Raw genomic sequence first — 24,692 nt, forward strand, 5'->3', positions numbered from 1 at the left:
ATTTTTTAATTTAAAATTTTGATGGATAAATCTGTTTATCTGGTTGTAATCTAATGCTTTCTACATCAAATAAAACAGCTTTGCAAAATGATCACAAATTTAAACTGAGTCTGCAACAAAATGCAAAATGTATGCAAAATTATCAGCCATACTTGGCTTTCTGGGGCTGTGCAAATAACCAATAAGCCAAAATGACCATAGTGTGTTATTATATTGCAAGTAATCATCTTAGGACAGAAGACATAATTTCTTTTTTGTTGCTTTATTAAACAAACTGCATGTTGTTAATGATGTACCACTTGGAGACTTCCTGCATGCAAATGAAAAAAAGAAAAAAAAAAAGAAAAGTTTTAATCCAACACTGCCATCTAATGGGCACTGTGTGCTAAATGCATTTCAGATTGTTATTTGTAACCATCATAAAACAAAGCATCTTGCCTGCTAAATTGAGTGCAAGTACAAGAATTAAGAATACATTTCAAGACAATTTTTACTTGATTACCATGGACCTCTGCACGCCAAAATACGGTCTTCCTTTCTTCAATTAGACACTAAGTTAGTGAGTTAGCCAAGCTGGGTCCCATGGGTGCTGTGGGGATCCACAACCCTTGTTTTTCAGGACTTCTGCTTGACCCATAAGTGCTTCCATTGGGCTATACCCTGGCACTGGAAGTAATCCCAAGTCTGACATAGAATGAAGCCATCAATCCAGTGGAGTCAGAGTCGGGATGAAGGAAGGCAGAAGATTTGTTTATAATTGTGCTTCTACAACCTCTGTAGAAACCTTAGTGAGCTGTTTTTAGAATAAAAACCTCTGTTTTAAACCTGTGACTGTATTTGTGTTGGTTGTGTCCAGGATTTGGGGCTTGTGGTGTCCCTATCTGTCTATTTATATGTTTATATATCATATCACACACATGCACTGCAGGAGTATGCTCATGAGGTAAAGTGGGGTCAGCTTTGGGAGAGATAGTTTCTCTCTTCCTCTTCTAGCCTTAGAGTGGAGCAGGAGCCCTCTGAAGAGCTGTGGTGACATTTCTGTCTGCCCCAGAAACCTTGCTCCTTCTGGTCATCCCACTATATAAGGAAATGATGAAAACGGAAGCCACGGTTATCCACCAGGTCCAATCTGCTAAGACTGTGCACAGAGGCCAAACTGCATAGCTGTTCTATATGTTGTTCCTTTTTTGTTTTTTCCTTCACATTATTAGCATCATTGCTGTTACTACTAAATGTGCATCTCAGAAGGGACCCCAACACATTATTTTGTCTGGTTTTCTTTTTTCCACAACATATAATTTCATTAATTTACTAATGTCAATTGGTTATATCACTACATAATTGAAAGTGACTTAGTGTACATTACACAAAATGCTAAACAAAGCAAATGTTGCTATTAAAAACTAAATTGCTATGAGGATAGATAGATAGATAGATAGATAGATAGATAGATAGATAGATAGATAGATAGATAGATAGATAGATAGATAGATAGATAGATAGATAGATAGATAGATAGATAGATAGATACTTTATTAATCCCAATGGGAAATTCACATTCTTCAGCAGACAGCATACTGATACAATAAATAATATTAAATTAAAGAATGATAATAATACGGTGAAAAAAACAGACAATAACTATATATAATGTTAAATATTAACGTTTACCCCCCCCGGGTGGAATTAAAGAGTCGCATAGTTTGGGGGAGGAACGATCTCCTCAATCTGTCTGTGGTGCAGGACAGTGACAGCAGTCTGTCGCTGAAGCTGCTCTTCTGTCTGGAGATGATACTATTTAGTGGATGCAGTGGATTCTCCATAATTGATAGGAGCCTGCTGAGCGCCCTTCGCTCTGCCACAGATGTCAAACTGTCCAGCTCCATGCCAACAATAGAGCCTGCCTTCCTCACCAGTTTGTCCAGGCGTGAGGCGTCTTTCCTCTTAATGCTGCCTCCCCAGCACACCACTGCGTAGAAGAGGGCGCTCGCCACAACTGTTTGATAGAACATCTGCAGCATCTTATTGCAGATGTTGAAGGAAGCCAGCCTTCTAAGGAAGTATAACCGGCTCTGTCCTTTCTTGCACAGCGCATCAGTATTGGCAGTCCAGTCTAATTTATCATCCAGCTGCACTCCCAGATATTTATAGGTCTGCACCATCTGCACACAGTCACCTTTGATGATCACTGGGTCTATGAGGGGTCTGGGCCTCCTAAAATCCACCACCAGCTCCTTGGTTTTGCTGGTGTTCAGGTGTAGGTGGTTTGAGTCGCACCATTTAACAAAGTCATTGATTAGGTCCCTATACTCCTCCTCCAGCCCATTCCTGATACAGCCCACAATAGCAGTGTTATCAGCGAACTTTTGCACATGGCAGGACTCCGAGTTGTATTGGAAGTCCGATGTATATAGGCTGAACAGGACCGGAGAAAGTACAGTCCCCTGCGGTGCTCCTGTGTTGCTGACCACAATGTCAGACGTGCAGTTCCCGAGACGCACATACTGAGGTCTGTCTTTAAGATGGTCCACGATCCATGCCACTAGGTACGAATCTAATCCCATCTCTGTCAGCTTGTCCCTAAGGAGCAGAGGTTGGATTGTGTTGAAGGCGCTAGAGAAGTCTAGAAACATAATTCTTACAGCACCACTGCTGTAACACTTGTAAGGTGTTAAAAGTTTCTTAAATACACAACATTTCTAAATGCATATGTTACAGGATATTAAAATTAAATAATTATATAAAGCAAACACTAACCTACTATTTATATTAAAAGGATAGAGTTGCCTAGGAGATGTTTTATGGTAGTGGTCATCTGCAACTATTGACAGTTCGGGGGAACAGTATGACATTCTTGTAAGTGCTGACGGGGCTGGATCCTACTGTGCAATTCTTTATGTCAATCTTGCCTTTGTTTTTTATTTATTTATACTGTATTTATGTTCTGAGGCCCAATGTAATTTTTCTTCCATGATATTTTTTTAAAATTGCAGGTTCAAATAGATGAACAGTTCCTTAATTAGTAAATCATAAAGTTGTTTTGTGGTCTTTACTTAAAATTGATGTGCTATAATAAACCAGATGTTCATTTTAATGAGCCTATGTAGTGATAAATCAACCAGCAGAACACAAACAAGTTCTGCTTATACACAGTTTGTAGAGTCTATTGCTTTTTCCTGCTTAGTCTTACTAGCAAGTTAAACTTTATGGTATTGTTTTTTAGGTCCTCATCATGTTGGTTCTTATGTAATGCTCTATTGAGCCAAATAACAAATAAAAAATGCAAAAATAATCTTTCGCTGATGAAGAAAATTCTAATTTGCAAAATAAATGTTTTGAGAAATGGTGCCAGTTTCAAATTGTGTGTCACTGTCATGCAACTTTGGCGAGACTAAGCGGCAGATGAAGACAGTTATTCATCTTGATTGGTTTTGTTGCTGGCGAGAACACCGTTTAATACTTTTGTGCTCCCTGAAAACACACAGCAGTATAATTATTTATACTAAGGCTGAAGCACTGAAAAGTAGTGGAAATGATAATGGGATGTAGCACCAGCTTTACAGAGAAAATGACTCAATGTTTTAGATAGCATTTTGAAAAAGGATATTTCATGAATTCAATCGGCCTCTATTTCTTAAGCCATCATGAATAAAAATAAAATAACCTCCAGATGCCAGTATCCTTAGATTCATTTTTAATTTTCCTTCAAATATATTAAAATAGATTTTAACATTAACAAGGAAATCCTAGTATCATTCAAATTATCTTTTAAAACAGCACTTCGGAATGCACATTTATTTAATTCATTATACTACAGTAAAGGTGAAGTCTGCATACTGCAGTGTGCTGTGATATTACCACTAAATACACTTTTAATGACAACCTCTTCATATGTTGCACTTCTCTAAATAAAAGAAAAGAAAACACAATAATTTCAGTTTCCACATTTCCAGTTCTCAGATGGATCAACCTTGGGCAGAACAAACATCTATGAAATGTTCCCAGTCATACTACAGTGTTTTTCTCTCAAAAGGATTTGTTCTGACATCTGCATTATCGCTTACTTGTTATTAAACAACACTAAAGAAAAGATTTTTAAAATTACTTGATATGGAAATTGAAAAAGTAGCTTTAAGACTGCCAATTGGGCAAACATACCAGTCACTTCTTTTTCCAAATGCATTTAATACAATACAGGGTCATGGGGATGGTATGGACTCATAAAACGTACCCCTGTAAAACCAGATACAAAACAGAGACCAGGCCTGGCCAAACATTCACTTCCACATTACAACAGCCTATTTAGATTCAAATATCAATCTTAGATGTACAGTATGTCATTAGGTTTTTGCAGAATCTCGTACTACCCATTAGCATATTTACAGTTTTTCATCAGAAAATTAAAAAAGGAAGCAGTGAATAAGAATATGAAGCAAGGAAGTGGATAAGTTGAGGCTTGATTTTACCTTATAATTTCAAGTACACCATTTAATAACGTCAGTCGTGTGAGTCGAATCCGGAAATCTCACACTATTGGTCCAAGAGATTATGATATGCTAACACCCACCTGACAGGGTAACGAGCACACTGCCTTTTTTTCTATGTATTGTGCCTATATGACCACACAGTAATACCCAAACTATTCCGAAGCGACGTTTGCACTGTTTTGTGTTTTTTGTATCTCACACCCTCATACACTTTATCGTAAGAGCATCCCTTATCTACGATGGAGCGTTCGATCAGAAGAAAATATGAAGCTGGTTTTAAATTAAAAGCCATTGAAGTGGCGAAAGAAATTGGTAACTGTGCTGCTGCAACAAAATTCGATGCGTCTGAGAAACTGGTGCGAGATTGGAGGAAGCAGGAGGATGTAAAAAAAAAAAAAAAAAAAAAATTAAAGTGTTGTATTTTTGAAGGGGCGTATAAGTCAGGGTCTGATTTTATGATCGATTTTTCAGGTTTCAAGACCCGACTTATATGCGAATATATACGGTACTTGAAACTGAATTGATTGTTTCAGCTTCACAAAAAAGACAGCAGGCTTTTTAAATAATAAGATGCTGCAGATGTTATAACAATAAGATAACAATAACAATAACAATAAGATGCTGCAGATGTTCTATCAAACAGTTGTGGCGAGCGCCCTCTTCTATTCTATTCTATTCTATTCTACGCAGTGGTATTCACTTTCATTCCGACTGCTGTCACTGTCCTGCTCCACTGACAGATTGAGGAGATCGTTCCTCCCCCAAACTATGCGACTGTTTAATTCCATCCGGGGGGGGGGGGGGGGGGGGGGGGGGGTAAACGTTACATTTAACATTATACATAGTTATTGTCTGTTTTTCACCTGCATTATTATCATTCTTTAATATTATTTATTGTATCAGTATGCTGCTGCTGAAGAATGTGAATTTCCCATTGGGATTAATAAAGTATCTATCTATCTATCTATCTATCTATCTATCTATCTATCTATCTATCTATCTATCTATCTATCTATCTATCTATCTAAATGAAAAGTAATAACTGGTCTAGTAGCATTCACCTAATAAATATAAATAATGTATAGTTTCATAGCCAAATATTATGAATATAAAAGTAATTTCAGAATAAATCGGGGGAAGGCTGTGTTGTGATTCTCAAAAACTGAATGAGCTGCGTTGTTTGATTAAGTCTTGGTGCAATCAGTGTCTTGCAGCATGCAGTCATTTGTAGGTGATTTATTAGTTATGGCTCAAGTTTGATGATATGAAAAGAATCATGCAATGCACGCCCAATTGTCACCTGTGAATGAGTAGCAGAAATGCGAGGTTTCACAGGTTCCTTGCTGTGGGCGGAGCAATCGAAAAGACGAATAACTTTTTTTTAGGAGAATGGAATTTGGACCTTCCAATGGTCTGTAGAGAACAGCAAGGTCTAGTACTGAATTCTGAGCAAGCCCTTATCATAAAACATCACTGATTTTATGGTTTGACCCAATTTCCACCTGTGGGGGACAAGAACTGAACTGGATGCAATACCTACTGCTCTTCACTCAGCCCATCACTCCTGTTGGCTATCCTGGTAGTAGCACAGCGATTTTAACTGTGCGGTGCATCTGCTTTTGAATTGCAGTGCAGGTGTTATCAGGGGACAAAGCTTGTTGACTATGTTTCATTGCTTAGCGGTGTACTGGAACCCGCTGCCTCATGGGGGTCTCTAATTCCCCCAAACCTCTCAATAGTTGATTGTTTGTCATTTCTTTATGACACTTGAAAAGTTAAGTTAGTTAGCTATCAAATCACAAAACAGTCTCACCAAATTTGAAACTAACACACGGTAAACCATAATTTTTAAAATCAGCCTTTAGGTTGACTAACTAAATTAACTGACTGATTCTTATTATTCTGATTATTTAACGGAGCCAGTGCTAGGTTATTGCTTGCTCTATGCAAAGCTTATTATTGTGCCAAACAACTGTTCAGTAGCTAACCCAGGCAGGTATGGGTGCCGCTTTATGATCTGCGCGCTAGGAGAATGCCTAACTCGCCTTCATTTTGGCATCGGCCTTGCATATACTGTATGTTGTATGCCAAACACTGCACATTATCAAAAACACATGAAGCATGGTGATGGCAACATCATGCAGTGGAGATGTTTCTCTGCAGCAAAACTGAAAAGGCTAATAAGGTTGCAGAGTAAATATAGGGAAATCCTGGAGGAAAGCCTGATGCAGTGTACAAGAAACCTGCACCCCACAAGAAGACTTGTTTTCCACCAAGACAACAACCTCAAGCATGAAGTCAAAGCTACAGAGGTATGCCTTAAAACAACAATGCTAGTGTCTCAGAGTAGCGGAGTCACAGCCCAGATCACAGTCCAATTGAGAATTTGTAGTAGGACTTGAAAAAAGCTGTTCGTTCATTATCCCAATTCAACCTGACAGAGCTTGAGCAGTTTGCAAAGATGAATGGTGAATAACTGTAATGCCCAAATGTGCAAAGCTGATAGTGACCTGTGCACACAGTTATCATACCTGTCATGGCTGTCAAAGGTGCATCTACAAAATACTGACTTGATGGGGTCAATAATTATATGATCAATTATTTTGTGTTTTACATTTATAATAAATTTAGACCACCTTGCAGAGATGTTTATACACTTTGACTTTAAAGAGTCTTTTTTGTTGATCAGTGTCATAATGTCCATAATTTTCCCTTTGGTTAAAAAGGAAAAACAATTTTTATTACACACAATGTAGCCACTTGATGTTTCCTGAATATATACTTATCATTTTACTGTGACACCTATTACCATGCACCAGTTTTTAATTAGCACAAAGTAGAAAAAATTATGATAAAAAACAATGTATGACACAAAAATGCTGCCTGAGCAACACGAACAATGCATGTTTAATTCATGTTATTCATGATTTGGTCTAACAAGCAGTAACACAGAAAAAGGGAAGTTCAGCAATTGAATAAATCTGCATTCAAATTTAACATAGACATTAGGAGGCATAAAATGTTTACATGGACACTACCTTTTAAGTATGGTATCTTATTATATAAGTGTGGGGTCATATGAAAATTTTCATACAATCAAAATAATAATGTAAGATAGCTATGATGCTCTAAAATGTATGGTAAAACATAATGATTTCCAGTTGTAATAATTAAAAATTATAGATAGATGGGTGGGTACTGATAATATAGTTACAAAGATTTGTTTTTCTGATAGCTGTATGACGAATTCTAAGCAACACAGCTAAGATAAAGTTTGAGAAGATAAAAGTAATAGTTTTAAACATCGACTTTTAGTGACAGGCATAACAACTAAACATGATGACAAATATAAACTAATCATAGCCTGCAATAAAGTGATGCCTAAGTATTACATAGAAAGTGCATTGAAAAGCAAAGACTCTAAACACTAGCAAGCAAAATTTAGCATACCATAACATTATCAAACCTGCTAAATCCAGGTAGAGAGGTTTAATTTCCTAAAAAATGCAAAGTGACACAGGGCAGAATGACATAGGGCTAACCTGAAGGACCCTTGATAGGTCAAATGATAATTTTGCCTCAATAAATAAACATGTACTGTAAGTCCAACAGAAAGCCATAATTGGCAGTCTGATCACCAGAGAGCTTGGGTACAGACTCTCTTACAGGAGAGGAGTAAGACAGACAGGTCAACTGAGGAAAATATAGAAATTGAGAGACTAACAAATGATTGGGCAATAGAGAATGGAGAAAATTGGAGACAGAATAATACAAACAGTATAAAAAAAAACAGACCAGAAATGGGTGGTCCAATTGAAAGTTTATCAGGAAGTTCTGACTGACCTGAGGGAATTTACTTCAGAAGTACAAAAAAAGTACATAACCAAAAACAATATACTGTAAATAAAATTATGGTGGAAAATTCCTAAACATGTTTTCCGAAAGCAACTATGGAACAAAAAGATGCTAATCAAGTGACTGGAATCGAAAGAAAAACATTAATAGGCTTAACAGGAGAAAGAGATGTGAAATAATCACCTGTGAAGAATTGTGGGTTTTATATTACATTACAGAACATTTAACTTGGCATCAACATAATCACTTTAACTACCAATATAACAGTGTTTAGATAGTTCCTGATGGTTCATTGTGAAAGTGCTCTGGAGATGGTGCAGATGTGTGTCTTTCACTGTGCTTTTTGAAAAAATCTGTTTTTTCTTCGACTTTCTGCTCTGTGTTTTGACCCTGCTATTGGAACCTGTTTTGGGACTTGCTTGCTGTGGATTGGCTTTGTGTTACAGGCAATTTCATTTTGCCATTTGTACTTCACATAGATTTTTGTTCTTCAGGGCAGTTTGTAGAAATAAACCTTTTTATTTTTATAAAGATTTTACTAGGCATTTTGTATCTAGCTGGGATTTTTGATGCAATTACCTCATCTAGTGGACATTTTTGGAAGTGCTTTTGGAACTTTTTGGGATTCTCTGGTACTTTGTACTCCAGGTCATGACAGCACTATAAACTGTATAGAAAAATGACAGGTAGATAGATACACAATATAATGTATAGTTTATGAAATATGATTAGACAGACAGACAGACAGACAGACAGACAGACAGACAGACAGACAGACAGACAGACAGACAGACAGACAGAGTCATATGAAAAAGTTTGGGAACCCCTCTCAGCCTGCATAATAATTGACTCTACTTTCAACAAAAAAAATAACAGTAGTATGTCTTTCATTTCCTAGGAACATCTGAGTACTGGGGTGTTTTCAGAACAAAGATTTTTAGTGAAGCAGTATTTAGGTGTATGAAATTAAATCAAATGTGAAAAACTGGCTGTGCAAAACTTTGGGTCCCCTTGTAATTTGGCGGATTTGAATGCATGTAACTGCTCAATACTGATTACTTGCAACACCAAATTGGTTGGATTAGCTCATTAAGCCTTGAACTTCATACACAGGTGTGTCCAATCATGAGAAAATGTATTTAAGTTGGTCAATTGCAAGTTGTGCTTCCCTTTGACTCTCCTCTGAAGAGTGACAGCATGGGATCCTCAAAGCAAATCTCAAAAGATCTGAAAACAAAGATTGTTCAGTATCATGGTTTAGGGGAAGGCTACAAAAAACTATCTTAGAGGTTTAAACTGTCAGTTTCAACTGTAAGGAATGTAATCAGGCAATGGAAGGCCACAGGCACAGATGCTGTAAAACCCAGCAGGTCTGGTAGGCCAAGAAAAATACAGGAGCGGCATATGCTCAGGATTGTGAGAATGGTTACAGACAACCCACAGATCACCTCCAAAAGACCTGCAAGAACATCTTGCTGCAGATGGTGTATCTGTACATCGTTCTACTGTACAATTCAGCGCAATTTGCACAAACAACATCTGTATGGCAGGGTGATGAGAAAGAAGCCCTTTCTGCACTCACGCCACAAACAGAGTCACTTGTTGTATGCAAATGCTCATTTAGACAAGCCAGATTCATTTTGGAACTGAAGTGCTTTGGACTGATGAGACAAAAATTGAGTTACTTGGTCATAATAAAAAGCACTTTGCATGGCGGAAGAAGAACACCTGCTACCTACTGTCAGATTTGGTGGAGGTTCCATCATGCTGTGGGGCTGTGTGGCTAGTTCAGGGACTGGGGCCCTTGTTAAAGTCGAGGGTCAGATGAATTCAACCCAATATCAACAAATTCTTCAGGATAATGTTCAAGCATCAGTCACAAAGTTGAAGTTACTCAGGGGTTGGATATTCCAACAAGATAATGACCCAAAACACAGTTCAAAATCTACAAAGATATTCATGCAGAGGGAGAAGTATAATGTTCTGGAATGGCCGTCACATTCTCCTGACTTGACTATCATCGAAAATCTATGGATTTGAAGCAGGCTGTCTAAGCTCGGCAGCCATCAAATTTAACTGAACTGGAGAGATTTTGTATGGAAGAATGGTCAAAAATACCTCCATCCAGAATCCAGACACTCATCAAAGGAGATAGGAGGCGTCTAGAGGCTGTGATATTTGCAAAAGGAGGCTCAACTAAGTATTGATGTAATATCTCTGTTGGGGTGCCCAAATGTATGCACCTGTCTAATTTTGTTATGATGCATATTGCATATTTTCTGTTAATTCAATAAACTTAATGTCACTGCTGAAATACTACTGTTTCCATAAGGCATGTCATATATTAAAAGGAAATTGCTACTTTGAAAGCTCAGCCAATGATAAACAAAAATCCAAAGAATTATGAGGGGTTCAAAACTTTTTCATATGACTGTAGATAGAACTTTATTTGCACCCAAGCTGAAATTATGACCTTACAGAAGCTCAAGAAAAAATAAAATATTGATTAATGATGATAGATCTGTTGCCAACTAATAACAGGTTTGTAAGAGGAAGTACGATGAGACCATATTGTGGTCAAATCACCCCTATTGTCCCTCAGATTTACATTTAAAGGCATTTAAATAAAGAAGGGGCATAATCTAAAGAAAACACAATACATTTTCCAAACTATGTCATTTGTTTAATTGATTGCTTTATTTTGCTTTCAAGTTCAAGTTCGAATTTGTCACAGGTGGCCTACAGGATAAACTCTTATTGTATTGCTTACATCTTTAAGCCACTTAATAATGGGAATAAACACTATTTTGCACAAACTTTTAAATTCTTTTTTCCACAATCAGAGAACATCAAACACGTGAAATAAGTTAAAAAGCAGTGGTAAACTAGTACTTGTTTGACCTGCAAAATCTGAATCAACCTCATATTGGAGAAATTACGTGAATGGGATTGCACAGCTGTTGGGCTAGTCTTGTAAATTTTATTCTAATGTTATAATATCAAATAAAATTATAGTAACTGCTGTATCACTTCATTGGTTAAAAATTCACAAGCTGCAATATACTTTATTGTGCAAGTTACTTAAAAAAATTTACACACAACAAAAAAAAAATGACTACATTTTCGACCATTTTCACTTAAGATTTCCCTGAGGTCCTGTTATAGAAAAGGCAGGTACAGACCAAGAGAATTTTTATCTAAAAGAGAAAAACATGATCAGTGATCAATTGCATTTGTCAAAGTCAAACAAATCTTTTAATGTTTAGGTATAGATGTGATAAAAAAACATATAGTATGTAATTTATATATTCAGAAATGACTTCCATTAATGAAAGTTAGATTAGAAATGTACTTCTTTATGAGATGAAAATGTACATTCTGCCTTGCAGTAATAGGAATTTGCCAAGAATATTTCTAGTGCATATAAAGCACAATGAAAATGATCCCAGAGAACACAGTCAGTCTCTACATACCCGCTAAAATTATGTTACTCCTCATTTTATTGTAACCAAGCTGCATCACTGGACCTAAGCCAAATCTTTCTTCCTTCCTACAAAATGATATAAAACTTGTCTTATTAGATTATTAGAAAGAGACACAGCTAAAAACAGTAGCTTTACTTGTTTAATAAATGTACTATATATACTTTGCTATTCTTCTTCCCCTTCATAGATGTGCCTGATCAACCTTCTCCATACAATTCAGTCCTGTATCTCTTCCCCAGTCAAACCTTCCTTCAGATCTTTTTTACTTTATCCATCCTCCTCCACCGCGGCCTTCCTCACTTCTCTTTTCCTCTACTTCCATTTCCATTACAGTAATCCCTCCTCCATCGCGGGGGGTTGCGTTCCAGAGCCACCCGCGAAATAAGCAAATCCGCGAAGTAGAAACCATATGTTTATATGGTTATTTTTATATTGTCATGCTTGGGTCACAGATTTGCGCAGAAACACAGGAGGTTGTAGAGAGACAGGAACGTTATTCAAACACTGCAAACAAACATTTGTCTCTTTTTCAAAAGTTTAAACTGTGCTCCATGACAAGACAGAGATGACAGCTCTGTCTCACAATTAAAAGAATGCAAACATTTCTTCCTCTTCAAAGGAGTGCGCGTCAGGAGCACAGACTGTCAGAAACAGAGATTAGAGAAAAGCCAAGCAAAATGACACCTTTTATTGGCTAACTAAAAAGATTACAATATGCAAGCTTTCGAGGCAACTCAGGCCCCTTCTTCAGGCAAGAGAGGAAAGCAAACAAATCAATAGGGCTGTTTGGCTTTTAAGTATATGAAGCACCGCCGGTACAAAGCTGTTGAAGGCGGCAGCTCACACCCCCTCCATCAGGAGCAGGGAGAGGGAGGGAGGGAGAGGGAGAGAGAGAGAGAGAGAGAGAGAGAGAGAGAGAGAGAGAGAGAGAGAGAGAGAGAGAGAGAGACAGAGACAGAGAAAAACAAAGTCAAAAATCAATACGTGCCCTTTGAGCTTTCAAGTATGCGAAGCACCGTGCAGCATGTCGCTTCACGAAGCAGCTGCACACAGAAGGTAGCAACGTGAAGATAATCTTTCAGCATTTTTAGACGAGCGTATCGTATTGTCTAGGTGTGCGAACAGCCCCCCTGCTCACACCCCCTACGTCAGGATCAGAGACAGTCAGCGCAAGAGAGAGATTGAGAAAAGTAAGTTGGGTAGCTTGTCAGCCATCTGCCAATAGCGTCCCTTGTATGAAATCAACTGGGCAAACCAACTGAGGAAGCATGTACCAGAAATTAAAAGACCCATTGTCCTCAGAAATCCGCGAACCAGCAAAAAATCCGCGATATATATTTAAATATGCTTACATATAAAATCCACGATAGAGTGAAGCCGCGAAAGGCGAAGCGCGATATAGCGAGGGATCACTGTACTCTTTGCCCATATATTCACTGTCTCTCCTCATCACATATCCATCCCACTTCAGCTTGCTTTATTTTACTTTCTTAGATATCTCTACCACTTTGATATACCTCTGAATTTCTCATTCCTCCTTATTAGGACCTTTTTTTCTCTCTACACATCCATCTCAACTAAATTAAAATTTACTGAGAATGATAAAAGAAAGGTTGACAGACACAAAGAATAATGAAAGAAGGTTGACAAAACTTTGCTGTCAACTAACATTGACTTTTTGTCAAGTTTTACATTTACATCTTTGAATGGAAAGCATGGTGAAACAGTGGTTAAAGCTTAACGTCATGACCTCAGACTCCTGGGTTCAAATGCAGGCCATTGTCTTTATGTAATTTGCACATTTTCTTCATGTTCCTGTGCACATGTTATGTTAAACTGGAGCCGTATGAGGGAGTCTGAGTGTATGTATGAGTAAGTGTGCCCGCCATGAAGTGGAACCCATCCAGGGTTAGTCCTTGTCTTTATCCTATGCCTCTGTGAGAGTCTTCAATCCCTGATTAAGATAGTTTGACGATTTATAGATGCATGTTTGTTATTCAAGTTTGCACCTGTCCAGTCAACGTTCATTTTAACTTTAAACAAATATTTTTCCATAAACATCATTTCAAAAGCGTTTTATCCAGAAGTTTTATTTGACAAACTGAGTAAAGAAAACACCTGACATTAACAATCTTTGTTTTTCAACGAAACAATTAAACTATTTAAGGTGTTGTACAGACCGAAGTACATTGATAAGGAGAAGAGCCACTGCCAAAGTTTTATGGAGTTTTTTTTATGAGCTGCTGTGCCTTGGCTTATTTTCTCGTGTCTGTAACAGTGCTTTATGTTTTGTACTTTTCCTGATGCAAACAAATTTCCTGCTGAGATAATAAAATCTACCTAACCTAATCTAATGTTGACAACTGGAACAAGAAAAATCAAGTACTGAGTACAAATGAAAATCGGCAGAAAAGCATTTTTAGATCAGTTGAACAAATGCAATGTGTCAACATCATTAAGTGATTAAACACACTAATTTCAATAAAAGTTCATTTAATTTTTCTCCAAATTCCTACGTGATACAGAAAATACAAAATAGTATTTATGTCCAGCTAGACACCATCTATCATAACTACCAAAGAATTTTTTAAAAGTCTAGTGTTATTGAAACCTATTTTCTACATTCTGTTTATTTCTATATATTTACATTAATTTCCTCTGGTTAAAACATTAACAGACTAAAACCATCTGATGAAATTATGCCACCCTTCAACTTCCATGACCATGTAAACTTAATCTGACTCCACTACAATTCTTACTTAATGCATTTTCAGAATATTAGTTAAGCCCCTGTGGTAAGATTTACTAAAGCCGGTCGTCTGGATACCAGGAAACATCTTTGTACTCTTTTAAGCAGATAGTCAGAGATTGAATCTTGAAGCCTGTAATGTGCAGGACTCTTTTTGTGCTTGCATATTTTCTCATCAAAAAGCGAACTGCTTCTCTACAACAGATGAAAACATGACAGCATCTTTTTAAAGCTATTTAGGAACCTTTATGAATCAGACTGTCAACCAAAGCTGACATTTATTTTTCTGTTCAAATACAAAGTACTGAAGCTTTACACTTCTGCCTGTCTTTACTCATGTCAATCCAACCATTCATACACTTTCTGAAGAGTGTCCTACTCTTGTCTTAATTCTTTTTAGCCACATGGGATCTGCTGGAAATAACTTTACTATACTGAACTATGAAATGTTTTTGTTTTATATATACTTAAAATTCCATTAACTTCTTTAATAATTTGCTTTCACTGCAGAATGATACCTACAGTGCAAAAAAGTATATAGGTTTTTATAGCGCTCAAAAGAGAGCCTTAAAGTGTTGCTTTTGCCTTATCACATATGAATGCAAAATCTATCCAAACATAATGGATTCTTCAAAAGAGAAGGCTAATCTGCATTCAGATGTTTTCAGGCATAGTGGAATCATGAACTGGAATTGTAATTGCTAAATCAGAGTTGGGCAATGGTCTATCAATTTAAGGAATTGCTACTAATCCATAAAGGGTGAACTTTACAAGTGTCAGAAAATGTGAAGTGTTAAAGTAGCAGCTGCAGCTCTTGTTTTACCTTGAAAGTTATTTAAAAAATATTTCTTTTACTATGTTTATTATTCTAAACAAAGGATTTTTATGACAAAGGGTGTTTGCCCAAAGTTTGTGTGTTTAATTACAATTAATATAAACACTGTATTATTATAGTTAAATGACTAAGAACTGCAAATGATGCAAAATATTTAATACTGGGGAACCCAGTGTTAAAATAGAACTCATTTTAATAACATATTTCGTCCAGGATGCAGAATAAAAGCAACTTTGGGAAAAAAAAGGGGGGGAGTAAACTTTACCGGAAAGCACCACCAAAACAAACATGTCTCAAGTTTGAACTAGAGACAGAAAACAGAAATAAAATTATGCACACTTTAATGAACACAAAAAATTGAATATCTAAATTATCAATCTAAGGGATTGCTCTGCTATACCAATATTCCTATTTAATAAAATGTTCACACAAGTCCATCTGCAGCAATTGATTACTTGTCAGATATCATTTGTGTTCTACAATAGGCTGATTAATCCTGGAACTAAAAAAATGTACACAGGATAACATAAAATTACTGCACAATGGCTGCAGAAATGAGCAGACTATTTGTCCTGATGGTGAAAAATTACTGACAAATATCAGTTCTGAAGCAACTAATCCTTCTAATTTAATTTAGATTAAACCTACTAAAAATAACAGACCACAGGCAGTGTGGTCCAGTGGCTAAAGCATTATACTATAAGCCTCCAAAATGTCAGCCACATCTCTTAGTCACTGTGTGACCCTGATCAAGTCACTTAGCTTGCCTGTGCTCTAGTTCTAAACAATGAATGTAAACAATAATACAATGTATTTGTAGCAGTAAAACAACTTGGGCAGCTATAACACTATAAAAAGGAGCTATATTAAACAAACACTGGGCCGTATTGGCTGAAAGTTTTCATTCCAAGTTTTCTAGTTAGAGGCATCTTGTTTCCTAGTTCTCAACTAACTATGCATATTTTCATAGTTTATATTTTTGCATGTCATTGGAGTGTTTTATTTCATGATTATATTGTTCTTTACTCCTGTTGTATAATTACAGGCCAAATAGTTTTTACACTTAACAGACATAGGTACAAATTGTAAACCTTGTAGATAAGCCCCATACGCATCAGTCAAGGCTGAAGAGACATAATTGCCATTACTAGATCTGCATATTAAGGGCTGTTCATCTTGCCTTTAATCTAAAAAAACCTTCTGTTTAGCCATGACTAAGTTTTTCTCATTACTTTTCACTTTGCAGTGTCTTCTGCTTGCACTTGGCATCACTCCTGTTTTGAATAAGTTATCTCTACAGATCTTAGAACACTATGATGGACTGATGGTCGTTGGCAGTAATGAGGCCCTGCATCAAATCTATGTTTTACAATGCTGGGATCATCAAAGCCTAAGCCGCTGTGTATTGTAGAGTGCATTTTAAGGGCAGCGAACCTTGTACAGTTGGAATTTGGAGCTAGAATATTATACTAGTGTTATCCAGAAAGTGTTGCAACACGTTTTTTATTGGTGCCAGTTAAATGAACACTACTGTTGTCTTTCACTTCCACTGTCTCCTGGACTTTGCTCCAACCTTCCCCACCTATGTACTGTATGTAACCATTTTTTTTAATATTTCAGGTCACACACCTGATGAAGTCTCCAACCTTCTTTTTTGTCAGGATGGGACTAACTTTTACTGTTTTTATTATTTAGATATGTTTCTGGAACTCACCATTATCTCTCTCAAGTTCAACAGCCACATACCAGTGAAAAGGAGCACATACTCCTCATACTATTAAGAATACTGCATTTACAGCCATTTTTTCACTTCTTCAGTAACCATTTCTTTATTTTACACTCAGCAACTCATGAAGACTAATAATATTAACAGTGCCTTTATCAATGGCATTGTCTCTTTATGCATGTTTTAGAAACCTGGAATGTACAATGCTGACTTTGTCTCCATCGTAAGAACACCAAAACAGCCCATTGATTAAAAATCACATTACCACAGTTTCTCATTTGGTACATTTAAATGCACCTCAATAACCCAGTTATTCACATTAACCTGGTTTCTAAAATGTAAATCCTTATTCCAGTAAGAGAAACTAGGTTACTGGCCTTTGAGAAACGTGGTTAACAGAGGTACATTTCTCCACGAATAACCGGAGTATGTGGTCATATAAACCATTAACTGGGTTACTGTTAAGGATTTTGTAGTCTGTGCTTGTCTGTTGCGCTCTATCAGCCTTCTTTTGTATGGTCTTTGCACATCCTCTGAAAAGCTGGCTGAAATAATCTGTCTCAACATTTTAGAAGTCAATAACATCATGTTGATGAGCTGAATGTACAGTGTTAACTCAGCAACACAATCTTGAGAAAAGTTGGGTAACACGTTAAAACTAATATACGTCACATAGACCTGTTACTTTATAAAGTAACAATTAACCTAATGCAATTCATATCTTATCACACCTATAAGTAAAAATACCTGCATTAATTTTATTCCAGCTGCACTGGGTGGAAGGCAAGAAGCATACGTACGGGATCCTTTGCAGAGTTCAATTCACAGCCAAGCAGAAACGAGTGTGCTGCATGCAATCCAGTAACAGAAACCTACTAATAAAGTGTCAATTTGACTAAACATAATGCTTTGACAAAATAGAACTCCAGGGGCCTCATGTATAATGCCGTGCGTAGAACTCACACTATAACATGGCGTAAGAACAAAAGCGGGAATGTGCATACGCACAGAAAAATCCAGATGCAGGAATCTGTGCGTACGCAAACTTTCACATTCTTCCACTACATAAATCCCGATCAGCGTGAAAAGTAACGCACGTGCACGTGCCTTCTGTCCCGCCCCAACTCCTCCCAGAATTATGCCTCTTTGAATATGCAAATCGATATAAATAGCCTTCTGTGAAAAGACAATGGGAAAAGCATGGGGAAAATATAAGAATTTCAGCAAATACCAAGTGGAGGCAAAGGAAAAACGTACTATTTGTTGGTTTAAACAGTGATATAATCAACAAAAGAAAGTTGATCGAGTGACATAATGTCGGAGAAACTCGAAAGCTCAAGATCACAAAGTCGCACAGTGCCTGAAATAAAAAAAGAAGTTGTCACATATCAAAGTCGGCGTGAAAAGGCGACCCGTAGAGGATCGTCTGAGTGTCATATGAAAGCTTATTAGGGTACAGAGAAAAAAAATAGGCACACAGTGGGAAAAAAGCATGAAATGTCAACTTTAATCTCAAAATTTCCACTTTAATCACGTAGTTTATTTTGTCATTAAAGTAGAACATCATAAACTTCATCTTAAAATCGTTTATTTTACTAGTTTCTCAAGTAGCGCGTTAAATGCTTTGTTCTGTGTTTGATCTTCTATGTGCTCTATGTGTGTGAATCACTACGTGCTTCCGTTCCTTCTCTTTCTCCGACAGGACACAGAATCCATTGCATTCGTGATATTACAGCTCTCTGAATAATTAAAATACTGAGATGTATACGTGATATCTTTTTCATGATGATAGGAATGAAAGCATGTTATTAAACATGGGAACAAGGTGGCACAGTGATTGTTCATATCTCACACAAGAGGCTTGCTGCGCCATGTGCGATCTTCAATGAAATAATTTATTACAGAAGTACCATCCATCCATCCATTTTCCAACCCGCTGAATCCGAACACAGAAGTACTATTTCTTTCAAACGTACTAACCTCCAATTCATGTCCTTACTTTTCTTTCTCCAAATACCCAATCGCCACATAATCAGCTCTGTAATCAACGTTAAGCCTTCTGTAAGCTTAGCACGCCGATTCTTCAAAACTTTTAAGGAACATTGAAATATCTTCTTAGTACATGTTTAATTATTCTATCCATCTATCCTTCCAGTGTCGCGTCAGCACCAGCAATAATACAGCGCAAGGCAGGAGCAATCCGTGAACTAGCTAGAGCTGCGGCACCGTGTCCTCACATGTTTAATTATTAACAATACAGATTATTTAAATGAAGTTAAAGTTTTATCTGTATACTATAAGCAACATATTTTGCTGCATTTCTTCTTAAAAATGATATCGTCATCATATGCGCTTTATAAAGTGGCGCAGGTTGTGCAATATTATAACTGTAGTGCAAGTTTACAGTGGGGTAATTGTACTTATAAGTACAAACAGTTCTACAAGGAGCATTTGATGGACTGATTGAGTGCGTTTATAGTTCTTGGGATGAAACTGTTTCTGAAAAGCAAGGTCCGTACAGGAAAGGCTTTGAAGCGTTTTGCCATGGCTGAGGTAGTGTGTGCTTGAAACTGTATACCGATAATTCTCTTTCCGATCAGCTGTTGCTGTGATTCCCCACTCAGATACAGTGATATAAATACACCGAGTGGTGCAGTGAGAGTAATATGGAAAAAGATGATCCGCTATGGAAACCCCTAATGGGAGCAGCTGAAAGAAGGAGAAGATGCAGTGAGCATAACAACGCTAAAGCAGTTATGGTATTTGGAATACTATGGCTATTCCCTGGACCATTATATTGCTATAGGTTAATTACAATCAGATGCATTACACTAATAAACAATATGCAGTTAATTTCAGTGTATTTATAAAGCTGCGTCAGGAATGTGGGTCTAAGAAAGAAAGGGTAACCACACAGGAACTGTAGCACTGCTTTGACGCTGGGTGCCGCCAGTCTGCAAAACCAAGCAGAGAAATTGTGTATGCCAGGGTATGAGGTACGATGGAAATGTGCGTAGCTTTACGCCAAGTTTAGGTTTTATACATCGCGATTTGAGCGTGGAAACGTTCATACACAACATTTCTGTGCGTACACACTGTTTATACATGAGGCCCCAGGAGATTAGTTGCCCGAGTAAATGCGGATTTTAAAAAAAAAAATAGTTTTTTCTGCAGATATTTTTTATTAATTTTGACTTAAGTGTAGAGTAAGCCTACTCATACTCACAAGTGTATATGCCACATGGTTTTTGTGTTCACCTATTTGTTTGTGTTGTTATTGCATGTCCTTTTATTTTAAATTGTATTACATTTGTAATAGTATATGCCACTTCAATTTCTTAGTGAAAATGCTTTTAAAAAAAACAAACAAGTGAACTGATATGAACTGAACAAGCTGCTAATTCAAAGCCCTAATATCTGATCTGTCTCAATGTTTTAACCTGCCATTTAAAACCAAATAACAGTAAAATAATAACAAAGTAAGGGCATTTTAGACCATTGCTTTAATGCTGCACTATTATTCAAAATGTTTTATTTAGTTTACAGTTCACATTTTGTCACTTGATATAATCCCACTGTTGAATTCAGTTCATTTCCAATTACTCCCACATATGATATGAATCTAATCAGTTCAGTAGCTAAAAGCAACTTCTTCCGGTGTCCTACTGGATATTATGCATATGTGCTTCTGTATATGTGATGGAGAAAAACAGCACACCAGATGGTGTCTGTAACAATAAGGAGAGTTGGTGTTTTACAAAACTTCATCACCTTATTAAAGGTTGAAGGATAAAAACACTTGAACACTAACACATTGTTATTTCAAAAATATGAGCTACTGTTCAGCATCCAGGACTGGGTTTTAGAGCACCAAATCAACAATTGCTGAATTAAAACTACAACCATAGAGGAGCATCCTTAAGGAAAGTGTATCGTGCTTAGTTCTTGTTAGGCCAGACTTTTGCACCAACCTATTTCTTAATTATGATCCAATTCAAACTCTTCTGCTTCAGGAAATATATGGTTTATTTTGATATCCTATAAATACTATGTCAGATTTTTTCCCCCCATGAACATTATCAAAATATTAGGTGAATTAACACAAAAAACTGCTAATTTGTGGAACATGATATATTACAAATTAACTGAAAATTTAGCCTCCTCAATCAAAAATGCTGCAGCTCTAAATTTTTCACTACAATGGTAATGCTGCCACTCATAGGATTTATCACAAAACTGTGGCAACCGGTTATTTGCTTTTTACGCATGTATGAAGAATTAATTGCGATTCTAAATGCATACAGGTATGCAGCACAACAAATGCAATGGAAAGCAACTCTTTCATTGTTGCTATGTCAGAATATGTTTTTCTTCCTGTGACGGTGCACATCGGGTCCATGCTACCTGGTCTTTCTGGGGCGCCTCTTGAACCCGCTACTGCCAAAACGTACCCCAGGGAGGTGTAGGTGCATAAAGGTGCCAGGTGCTTTTATTAAAAAAACAATCCAACAAAACAGTGTCAAAAGTGCAGTGTTCTCTTCCATGAAAAAATAATCCATAAAAATAATGCAATTAAAATCCAGAACTGAAAACAAGAATAAAACCATCACAGTCATCGGGTCCTTGTTCCATCTGACAAGCCCAGCGCAACTCCCACTTCGTCTCCCCAGCTAACCCTTTGCTCACTCAGCTGGTGTAGACACTAGCAGCCGCAGTCCTCTCCAACCTGAATGCTGTCTTGGCTGCTTTGAGCGTCACTGGCTAGACTACTTGGGGTCAATTGTCCTCTTGTCTTCCATCTCACCAGCACCAGTACACCTCAGATCCCTAGAGAGGACTCCACCATGATTGCACCCACTCCACAACATTACATCAGTGGGTCTAACCTACCCTAGAGCACTGATCCTTCACGGGGACATCCACCATGCTGCCTTTCACACACCCTGGCGGGCTCATCCTGCCTCTCCTACCGATGCTGTTCTTACAGCTCATCTTGTCTTTCTTCTTTTCCCGTGCAGTCTCCTTTTATATTAATGCTCCTAACGGGGGCACAGGGGCGAATGCCTTGTGCCCTTCAAGGAATTAAAGAGATACTTGCCTGAAGAGCTCACTCGCATGTGCCTTCAAAATCAGGCAGGCACCTCCCAAATGTCCTTGGAGCAAAGCACGCTCACACCTGATTATAGCCTGCACTCTTCCGGGGTGCTATTATTTATTTAAAATCAACACAGCACCCCAGAACATTTATTACACTTCCAAGAAGGGTGACCAATCAGAGAATGAGCTATTGTAATGGGCACAAACCAATCAAGGAAGGGCCCCGAAATAAGCACAAACTAATCAGAGCATGATTAGATTATCGTTTTTTGAAAAACCATGTTCACACCCGTCCATATTGAAACGCTGACACTTTATTTTCAAAAAAAATAGGGTAGTGTAGGCAAAAGGTGAAAATATAGGAAAATGTATGAGTTTTTAAATGAAAAATGTATTAGTGTAGATGGAGTTTTAGGACTACAACAGACACCTGTGCTATTGTTTACTCAAGGAAGTGGAAAGATATTTTTGCCACTTGTGCTAACTTTAAACCCCAAATAGTCATACACTATAAAATACCACATAACGCAAATGGTGAATGCAAAGCAGAGAACTTGTAAATGCATGGATAACACAACCAATTTAAACATCTTATTGCTACACAACATTTCTCCAAGCACAAATTATAAATATAAATGCATAACTAAGATTTACCCTTTAAACTAATTCAGAATTTGATGCCTGAGTCCATAAATGGGGAAAAGAAAAATTGGCCTAATGGATAATTTAGGTTAAATGGATAAATGAAACTGTAATTAGGAGACTGGATTCAAAGTAAAGCTGTGGCAATTGAAGTGTCTCCATATTGCAATTGAAGGACCTGAGTAGGTTAGCAATTGCTTTTAAATATACAGGTGCTGGTCATAAAATTAGAATATCATGACAAAGTTGATTTATTTCAGTAATTCCATTCAAAAAGTGAAACTTGTATATTAGATTCATTCATTACACACAGACTGATGTATTTCAAATGTTTATTTCTTTTAATGTTGATGATTATAACTGACAACTAATGAAAGTCCCAAATTCAGAATCTCGGAAAATTAGAATATCAATTAAGACCAATGCAAAAAAAGGATTTTTAGAAATGTTGGCCAACTGAAAGGTATGAACATGAAAAGTATGAGCATGTACAGCACTTAATATTTAGTTGGGGCTCCTTTGGCCTGGATTACTGCAGCGATGTGGCGTGGCATGAAGTCGATCAGTCTGTGGCACTGCTCAGGTGTTATGAGAGCCCATGTTGCTCTGATAGTGGCCTTCAGATCTTCTGAATTGTTGGGTCTGGCGTATTGCATCTTCCTCTTCACAATACCCCATAGATTTTCTATGGGGTTAAGGTCAGGCGAGTTTGCTGGCCAATCAAGAACAGGGATACCATGGTCCTTAAACCAGGTACTGGTAGCTTTGGCAGTGTGTGCAGGTGCCAGGTCCTGTTGGAAAATGAAATCTGCATCTCCATAAAGTTCGTCAGCAGCAGGAAGCATGAAGTGCTCTAAAACTTCCTGGTAGACGGCTGCATTGACCTTGGACCTCAGAAAACACAATGGACCAACACCAGCAGATGACATGGCACCCTAAACCATCACTGACTGTGGAAACTTTACACTGGACCTCACGCAACGTGGATTCTGTGCCTCTCCTCTCTTCCTCCAGACTCTAAGACCTTGATTTCCAAAGGAAATGCAAAATTTACTTTCATCAGAGAACATAACTTTGGACCACTCAGCAGCAGTCCAGTCCTTTTTGTCTTTAGCCCAGGCGAGACGCTTCTGACGCTGTCTCTTGTTCAAGAGTGGCTTGACACAAGGAATGCGACAGCTGAAACCCATGTCTTGCATACGTCTGTGCGTGGTGGTTCTTGAAGCACTGACTCCAGCTGCAGTCCACTCTGTGTGAATCTCCCCCACATTTTTGAATGGGTTTTGTTTCACAATCCTCTCCAGGGTGCGGTTATCCCTATTGCTTGTACACTTTTTTCTACCACATCTTGTCCTTTCCTTCGCCTCTCTATTAATGTGCTTGGACACAGAGCTCTGTGAATAGCCAGCCTCTTTAGCAATGACCTTTTGTGTCTTGCCCTCCTTGTGCAAGGTGTCAATGGTCGTCTTTTGGACAACTGTCAAGTCAGCAGTCTTCCCCATGATTGTGTAGCCTACAGAACTAGACTGAGAGACCATTTAAAGGCTTTTGCAGGTGTTTTGAGTTAATTAGCTGATTAGTGTGTGGCACCAGGTGTCTTCAATATTGAACCTTTTCACAATATTCTAATTTTCCGAGATACTGAATTTGGGACTTTCATTAGTTGTCAGTTATAATCATCAACATTAAAAGAAATAAATACTTGAAATACATCAGTCTGTGTGTAATGAATGAATCTAATATACAAGTTTCACTTTTTGAATGGAATTACTGAAATAAATCAACTTTGTCATGATATTCTAATTTTATGACCAGC

General features: G+C 37.5%; 1 protein-coding gene across 1 annotated transcript in view; it reads right to left on the reverse strand.

Moving 5' to 3' along the window:
• Positions 1–24,692, reverse strand: part of fer (fer (fps/fes related) tyrosine kinase) — a 396,648-nt gene that overhangs the window by 256,797 nt on the left and 115,159 nt on the right. The gene's annotated exons all lie outside the window — the stretch shown is intronic.

This window comes from Erpetoichthys calabaricus, chromosome 7, assembly GCF_900747795.2.
Source record: "Erpetoichthys calabaricus chromosome 7, fErpCal1.3, whole genome shotgun sequence".
NCBI lineage: Eukaryota > Metazoa > Chordata > Cladistia > Polypteriformes > Polypteridae > Erpetoichthys > Erpetoichthys calabaricus.